This window comes from Salvelinus sp. IW2-2015, linkage group LG1 (assembly GCF_002910315.2).
Source record: "Salvelinus sp. IW2-2015 linkage group LG1, ASM291031v2, whole genome shotgun sequence".
Taxonomy (NCBI): domain Eukaryota; kingdom Metazoa; phylum Chordata; class Actinopteri; order Salmoniformes; family Salmonidae; genus Salvelinus; species Salvelinus sp. IW2-2015.
In genome coordinates, this window is record NC_036838.1 from 13,644,524 (window position 1) to 13,653,594 (window position 9,071).

The window sequence follows — 9,071 nt, forward strand, 5'->3', positions numbered from 1 at the left end:
TCAGAGCTCGTGCTGCTGCGACCTAAATTTGAACATGCTCAAACCCCAGCCACCCTACAATCTAAGCTGATGCCCTCAATCTCACACAAATAACAAGTAAACCTACCAGGTACCACCCCAATTCCGTAAACACGGTACCCTCATAGATATCATCCTAACAAACTGCCCTCCAAATACACCTCTGCTGTTTTCAACCAAGATCTCAGCATCACTGCCTCATTGCTGCTCATCTAAGGGTCAGCGTCAAACGACCTCCACTCATCACTGTCAAACGCTCCCTGAAACATTCAGCGAGCAGCCTTTCTAATCGACCTCTGCCGTCCTGAATTATTGCTCATCTCTCGTCAATGAGGATCCTGGACATTTTTTTAAATGCCTTCCTCACCATCTTGAATAAGCATGCCCCATTCAAAAATTTAGAACCAGAACAGATATACCCTTGTTCTCTCCTGACCTGACTGCCCTTAACCACAAAAAACATCTATGGCGTTCTGCATTAGCATCGAACACCCCCGTGATATGCAACTTTTCAGGGAAGCCAGAAACCAATATACACAGCAGTTAGAAAGACCAAGGCTAGCTTTTTCAAGCAGAAATTTGCTTCCTGCAACACGAATTCAAAAAAGTTCTGGGACACCGTAAAGTCCATGGAGAATAAGAAACACCTCCTCCCAGCTTCCAACCGCTCTGAAGATAAGAACACTGTTACCACCGACAAATCCACTATAATTGAGAATTTCAATAAGCATTTTTCTACTGGCCATGCTTCCCACCTGCTACCCCTACCCCGACACCAACTAGCCCTCCCTCCTCTGCTACTCGCCAAGCCTTCCCCATTTCTCTTTCTCCCAAATACAGTCAGCTGATGTTCTAAAAAAGCTGCAAAATCTGGACCCTTACAAATCAGCCGGCTAGATAACATCCTTTCTTCTAAAACTATCTGCTGAAACCACCCCTATTACTAGCCTCTTCAACCTCTCTTTCGTGTCGTCTGAGATTCCCAAAGATTGGAAGCAGCTGCGTTACCCCCTCTTCAAGGGGAGACACTCTTGACCCTAACAGTACAGACCTATATCTATCCTACCCTGCCTTCTAAGGTTCCGAAAAGCCAACAACAAACAGATTACCGACCATTTCGAATCCCACCATAACCTTCTCTGCTATGCAATCTGGTTTCAGACTGCATGGTTCCACCTCAGCCACGCTCAAGGTCATAAACGATATCTTAACCGCCATCGATAGGAAACAAACTGTGCAGCCCGTATTCATTGACCTGCCAAGGCTTTTGACTCTTCAATCACCACATCCTCATCGGCAGACTCGACAGCCTTGTTCTTCTAATGATTGCTCGCCTGTTCACCAACTACTTCTCGATCGAGTCAGTGTGTCAATCGGAGGGTCTGTTGTCCGGGCCTCTCGTCTCTTATTGGTGCCACATTCAATTCTTGACCAACCTCTCTCGTCTGTATACCGATATGTCGTCTTCTGCTGGTCGATTTCTGATCCACCTTACGCAGACGCACTTATTCTGACTTCTTGGCCCTTCTTTGACACTTCTAACAATTCCGTCACACTTTCAGCCAGACACTCTGCCGCTGCTCCCAACCAAAATACATAAAACTAAAGCCGCTCAACCATCCCATGCACGCCCACAACTCACCACGCACGATCACAAATCGTGACGTAGGGCCCGGTACACTGCTGGCCAGGCCATGTGAAACTGTCTAGCGCTGGCATGGATCCGCAACGCCCTGGGGCCCGGGCCCGCCAAGCGAGTCAGCCTGCGAGTAGTAGTTGTGTGTGTTGTGTGTGTGTGTGGTGTGTTGGTTGTTGTGTTGTGTGTGTGTGTGGTGTGGGTGTGTTGTGTTGTGTGGGTGTGTGTGTGTGTGTGGTGTGTGGTCGTGTGTGTTGTGTGTGCGGAACTCTAAGAATATCACCTTGGTACAACTACACAGCTACCTATTTTTCTAGACTGAAAAGTCGTCATCTTCCCAGTATCCCTACAACACATCCAATCCAGAATCAAAGCTATAGAATTGCTCTTCACTGTGATTCCTATTCTCGCAACATAAGCAACTCCTCTACTCGCATGTGCTGCCAACCACATACCCTTGTGCTAATAACTACCATCCTACTCATACTCCGAGCGCCCGTTGATGTCATTCACAATATAGACTCAAAACCTTCTTCAACTACTACTCCAAGAAATTGGAAATCATCATCCCAGTCTAACGTCCATTCACGTTGTTCACCAAAAGCCCCCAATACAATCCCACCATTGCGCTGTGACTACTCTTGTGATGGCCCTCCTCATATCTCTCCTATCTGATACAACTCGCTCTACAGACCCTGCTAGTATATAGTCGCCCTTATCCTCAGCTCGCTGGTCACCATAGGCAGCACCACCTTAGCCCACGCGCTCCAGCAGGTAATCTCTCTAGTGCACCCAAAGAACCCATTTCTTCCTTTGTGGAACGCCTCTCCTTCCATCTGCTCCAATATGAATACGAAACTACAAACAAATCTCATGAAAACTGTAAATAACATCTTTATAATCTTCCCTCGCTAGCTAAGCAACTCACTGTCAGAGCAGATCTAATTACGCACCCTGTACATATGTCTATCTAAATTACCAAAAACAAACTCACGCTCTGTTACCACCTAAGATTAACAAATTATTATTAATTGCTCCTTTCACCCCATTAGCTTCCAACTCTAACTCTCTGCGGGACATTCTTCTCACAAGCAAACCAACCATTTCCAGTGTTACTAAATTGTATTTTTACTTGCATGTTTTATTCACTTCGCCTCCACCGCCTTCTATATATATTCATTTGGATCGTGTATACAAGACTATTGCCTCACCTCCCTTATCTCACCTCACTTGCTCACATTGTATATAGACTTATTTTTTTCACTGTATTATTGACTATATGTTTGTTTTACTCCATGTGTAACTATGTGTTGTTGTATGTGTCGAACTGCTTTGCTTTATCTTGGCCAGGTCGCAATTGTAAATGAGAACGTGTTCTCAATTTGCCTACCTGGTTAAATAAAGGTTAAAAAAATAAAAAAATTCTACAATGTAGAAAATAGTCAAAATAAAGAAAAACCCTTGAGTAGGTGTCCAAACTTTTGAATGGTACTATACTTTTTTTGCAGGACGTAACATATACGAAATGGATGACGTAGTACACAATTTGATGAACTAGTACACTAGAAACAAGGAAAATGTTGGGCTCGTGAGCACCACTTTCAAAACTACTGACTGAAATTATACAAAAGCTTGAGAGTGCATCTTTAACGTTTCTGGGTAGTGCAGTTCAGTTCATCTTTATTCAACACAATGCTAATGTTGCCCAGTGATTCAGCAAGGCGACGCATCAAATACTCACACATTTCCCTCACAACCACTAGGGGACTATATGCTGCCCATGAATTGCATCTGAATTTGCTGTGGTTATTGTTTTTTTGTTTTTTTTTACAGTTGCTATGAGACAGGAGATTTGAGGGATTGCTCTTTGATTATCTGTCTTCTTTGAGTATTTACAGAGCCCCCTGCTCTTCTATAGCCTGGGAAGACAATCTCTGCAAGAGTAGCCTAAGTATATTTCTGTCTTTCAATAAGTGTTGTTGTTGGTCTGGCTAGGGCAATTCAAAGTAAGTGCTGCCCCTACCTAGTAGCCTACTTAATCATTGCTTTGAACTGCTGAATGCTCAGTACATTCCTAGCTTCCTTTCCTACTTTCCTTCCCTAGCTTCCTTTCCTATATCAATTTCCTCCTTTCCCAGCTTCCTTTCCTTACTCCCTTTCCTTCCCTAGTTTCCTTTCCTCCTTTCCCAGCTTCCTTTCCTCCTACTACAGTAGTGACTTTGGGCATTCTACACTACTACTACCGCTACTATTACAGCCAATATAACAGTAGCAGCAAATCAGTTGCCCTGTGGTAGTGTCCACCCTGAGATTGGAAGGGTGGGGGTTCGATCCCTGGTTGAGTCTTACCAACTAAAGACTTGACCTGATGCGTCTCTGCTTGGCACCCAGCATTAAGAAGATGGATTGGGGTAAGGTCTTAAAACAGATGGGCGTCCTGTCCAGGATGTGTACGTGTAAATGAAGCTGCCTCACCCTGCAGAATCAGGAGATGGGCTTCTGCCCCTATGGGTCGTTCTGGCTCAGACAAGGCTTACTTTTCCAAGGCAAACGTTGGTGTCTCCGTGTATCATACCATTAGTTGGCAAATGGGCCGATGCCATTTTGTCTGGCAGTACAATGTGGGCGATCCAATGGCTTGCCAACCATTTCAAATCTGGCAGCTGTTTGCTATGCTCACACCTCCAATGAATTCACAGCTGATGGGATTTTGGCTTATACAAATACTAATTACCACCATCAACATTTTTATTTAAAGACTTAAAATATACTGTAAATAGCCTATGCAGTCTTCTAAAAGTATAATGGAAGCACAGGGACAGTCTTGAAAACACTTTATTATAACAGTAAGGAAGGAACACTCATCTCTGCCACATTCATATGAAAACAAAGTCATATAAAATATATAAACAAAGCTGTTGGAAACATGTAAAATGTACAAACCATGAATTTTAGGAGAACATAGAATTTGAGTTCAATAGCTGCATAATACTGTTTTTTACAGACTAAAATAAATCAAATCTGCAAATGATCATGCGAAAATGCAAAGATTGTGTGATTGTGCCATGTCTGAAATTATTGTGGTTTTCTCCAAGTCCCACTAATTTATTCCAGCACCTGTCAAATGACAGACAAAATAAAAAAAAAWTTTTGTGTAAATTGACTTACAGCAGGGGAGGCCAACCCTCCTCCTTAGATCCACTGGGTGGTTCAGGCATTTGTTCTAGCCCTGCTCTAACAGACCTGATCTTACTCATCAACTGAGGTGGCCATCCCTACAGTATGGTGATTATAGTTGTATAACAACCCCACCCCACACCCCCTACTTTAAAACTTTTCATCTTTGACTATAAAAAGCCATCTGACATTACAATATTGAAGTGTTACACCCTCTATAGCCATCAGGGTTATTATGTGTTGTTTATAACTCAGTTTTGGGAGGAAAGCTTCAGGCAACACATCTAATCCACAGCAGGAACTTCCATGTATGGCCTTGTTGTCAGTATTGGAAAGCTGCCAGATCAGGAACTCCTTATATGGGCACGGCCTTTTCATATTGGGATGTGGCCCGGAGCAGGAACTCCATACATGGGCACCGGCATTCATATTGTAACGCAGGAACTCCATATATGGTCCCAAACACACATTTTGGAACAAAGCCTATTAGTAAGGAACTCCATAAATAGACATAGAGCTGTGACCATGCCAACTTGCATCCAATCTTCATTAGCCACAAGCCCACCCCACTCACCTGAATCCCCTTTGCCTAATCAACCACCCTCATAGTATGTTAACAGCATATACCTACATGTCTTTGTACTTCTGCTAAACATGCAAGTTGTACTGCAGGTTTGGGGAGCTCTTTTTGACTCAGGGGGATGCGGTTTCTGTCATGTCTGTCCGTCCCAGAAACGATCAGGTCCCTGCCTGCTAGAGAAACTGCCTTTGCTGGGGCCCCTGCATTGACCCCCACATCTGCTTGGGGCTGATCTCAGCCTGCCATCCATCCTCAGGCTGCTCCCACCTGTGCCCCCACCGGTGCTGCTCCAGGTTGCCACCCCGATGGGAATGCCTGAGCCCACTTCCCGCCATGCCATTCCAAGTTGGCGCCCTCTGTTATCAAGATTGGACCAGGGCCCAAATGTGTGAAGTCCTGACCAGAAGAGGAGTCCGCCATTCCCCTGCAGACTGCAAGTCCTTCACGTTTGACCTGTATTGCTCAGGGCCTACCTCTCAGGAGTCTTTGCCCGCCTGGGAGAAGACCTGGCCTCGGCTGCCTACTCCTCCTCCAACAATGACTCCGCTCACCTTTTCAGCCACTGTCTGAGTACTGAGGCTGCTGCACGCACCTTCTCTCTAGCAGCCGGCCCAAGCTCCCGCTTCCACCTCACACCCACCCACCTTGTTGTCTGAGCTGCGCCCTTGCTGAGCCCGGACTGGGCCTCCTGCCCTCACTCACATTCTCTCCTGCAGCCGGGATTAAGCTCCCACCTCCACAGTGCCCCATGCCTGCACGGTGCACCTCCCACTTCCACAGCGCCCCTCCAGCATTCCCTGCGACCTTCCCACATCGAGCCCTGACCCTGCACCCTCTGTTGCTGGTGTTCAGGCCTTTGTAGCTTGATCCTTTTTGGGGGGGGGTCCACCTCCCTAACTGCGACCATCCTATGTCACGTATGCCCACAAACACCTCAGTTCCCTATCAGGACATACCCTTAAGCAGCCTCTAATTCACAAACTTGAAAGTTTAATGTCAATGTCATGTGCACAAGTACAGTGAAATGCCTTTCTTGCGTGTTCTAAACCCAACAATGAAGTAATAGTAAAAATAACATAAGGTAGACCCAAAACACACTAATGAAAATAAATAACACGAGAAGTAGTCAGGTATAGTCAGGGTCGGTTCCAATACTATATTTACAATGTGCAGAGAAACTGGCGTGATAGCGGTAGTATCTTCAGAAGGTATTCACACGCCTTGACTTTTTCCACATTTTGTGTTACAAAGTGGGATAAAAAAAAAATTTGTCAATGATCTACACAACACAAATGTAAAAGTAGAAAAATTCTAACATTTGAAAAACATTTTATGTAATGAAGATAGAGGGTTGAACAAAAAGTATAAATCCATGTTAGAATCACCTTTGGTAGTGAGTCTGAGTCTTTCTGGGTAAGTCTCTAAGAGCTTTGCAAACTTGGATTGTACAATATTTCCACATTATTTCAAAAATTATTCTAGCTCTGTCGAGTTGGTTGTTGGTCATTGCTAGATAGCCATTTTCAAGTCTTGTCATAGACAGTGGTGGTTTTAGCATGTAGATCTTGGTGAGGCAAAAAAAAAAGAAATTGGAATGCATGCCAGCAAAGCCACAACACTAACAATACATTAATTGCGCTATAACTGTGCCCACAAACTGTTAGGGCCTACATAAAGCTGTCACAACATCTTACACCTGGCTATCAGCGGAGCCTTGTCTGGCAGTGAAAAAGTTAATTCAGCCTCATTTACTGCCCTTTAAAAAAAACATTGCTGATATGGCTGACTTGCTTAAAGAAATGCGGTGTAACGGATGTAACGTTAGTCAATAACTATTTGTTTACAACTTTTGAAATGTACAACAGAATTCAGAACATGGGCCGTTCATACAGTGTTCTCCCTGTACACCAAGTCAGAACCGTAGGATAAATAAAGGGGTCATATAAGCAGACAATGAAAGCTCTTACAATATTCAATGATTATATTTCTCTAAAACCGGTTATAGGCTACAGTAGAAGAGTCAGTACAGTAGGTGAAATTAAGAGGGGTAAATAGACCAAATTATTAGGGCACATAGGCTACTTACTACACAACATACACTTAGTATTACTTTCTTAGCTACAGTATACATATCTCCCTGGCATATTACATTTATGAAGCAGCATACAATACATTGTTGGACTCGTGCTGTGCCCACTTGAACAGGAAGGTAGCGCGGCGGTCCTCCGAGTTAACATTTTTGAGCGGGGCACATATCATGCTTTGTTGACAGCATGGCCAATGTTGAATGTTCATCATTTGAAACTTGGAAAAGAGTCCCATAATCCCAGATTTGGGACCACACAGCCACTGTCACTAATTCATTCCAAACGACTCGTTGAATTTGCGATTTCCAACTTGTTGTGTAATGTTTATGTCCAATGGCCGATGAGCACCGATACGTTTTATTTATAATTTCGAATTTTTCTTCATATGACAAGGATTAAAAATGATTAGCCAGTAGATTGTCGATTTGATTCATGATGATGATGATGATGATGATGACTGCTAGCTAAGATTGTGAAAGTATGATGTTGACATGATCAGTCCAGTCAAAGCTACTGTAGATATGTGATTTGACGTAATTTTATCTGTGGCCAATGACCTTGAGCCTTCTTGGATGGGAACTTCTATGGCAGCAGCCGAAGGGCTAAAAATGTCAAGGTCTCCTCTTATACTTGACAGTGACGTAAAGTCCACATGAGTGACAGAACACTGAGCCAATCACGGTGCAACGCTCCGTATTTTCTACTGGCTTGCCCCACCACCACAGAAAGCACGGAGCTAGGCTGAAACACCTGCATTTAGGAGCTGCTTTACTCAAAAAAACAAAACAAAAAACGACCATGTCCGTATGCGGCTTTATTAACTCAATGATATTTTTTACATTGTTTGCAAACTGATATGTGACACATATTAATGCCCCACCTGTTCTGAATAATGGGTCGCCACTGGCCATAGATATAAGTAGATTTAAGTCAAAATTGTAACTAGGCCACTCAGGAACATTCGTGTATAGTTGGACTTTTTTTTGTTTAGGTTATTATCCTGCTGAAAGGTGAATTTGTCTCCCAGTGTCTGGTGGAAAGCAGAAAAAACAGGTTTTCCTCTAGGATTTTGCCTGTGCTTAGCTCTTTAGTTTTATTTTTATCATTTAAAAAATACTCTAGTTCTTGCCGATGACAAGTATACCCATAACATGATGGAGCCACCACCATGCTTAAAAATTTGAAGAGTGGTACTTAGTGATGTGTTGGATTTATCCCAAACATTGCGCTTTGTATTCAGGACAAAGTTCATTTCTTTGCCACATTTCTTGCAGTTTTACTTTAGTGCCTTATTGCAAACAGGGTGCATGTTTTGGAATATTTATATTCTGTACAGGCTTCCTTCTTTTTTATAGGTTAACTACAATGTTGTTGATCCATCCTCAGTTTTCAATCTCAGCCATTAAACTCTGTTTTAAAGTCACCGCTGCCCTCATGATGAAATCCCTGGGCAGTTTTCTTCCTCTCCGGCAACTGAATTAGGAACGACGCCCTCTATCTTTGTAGTGACTGGGTGTAAAGGTTACACCATCCGACATGTGATTAGTAACTCCACTATGCTCAAAGGGATATT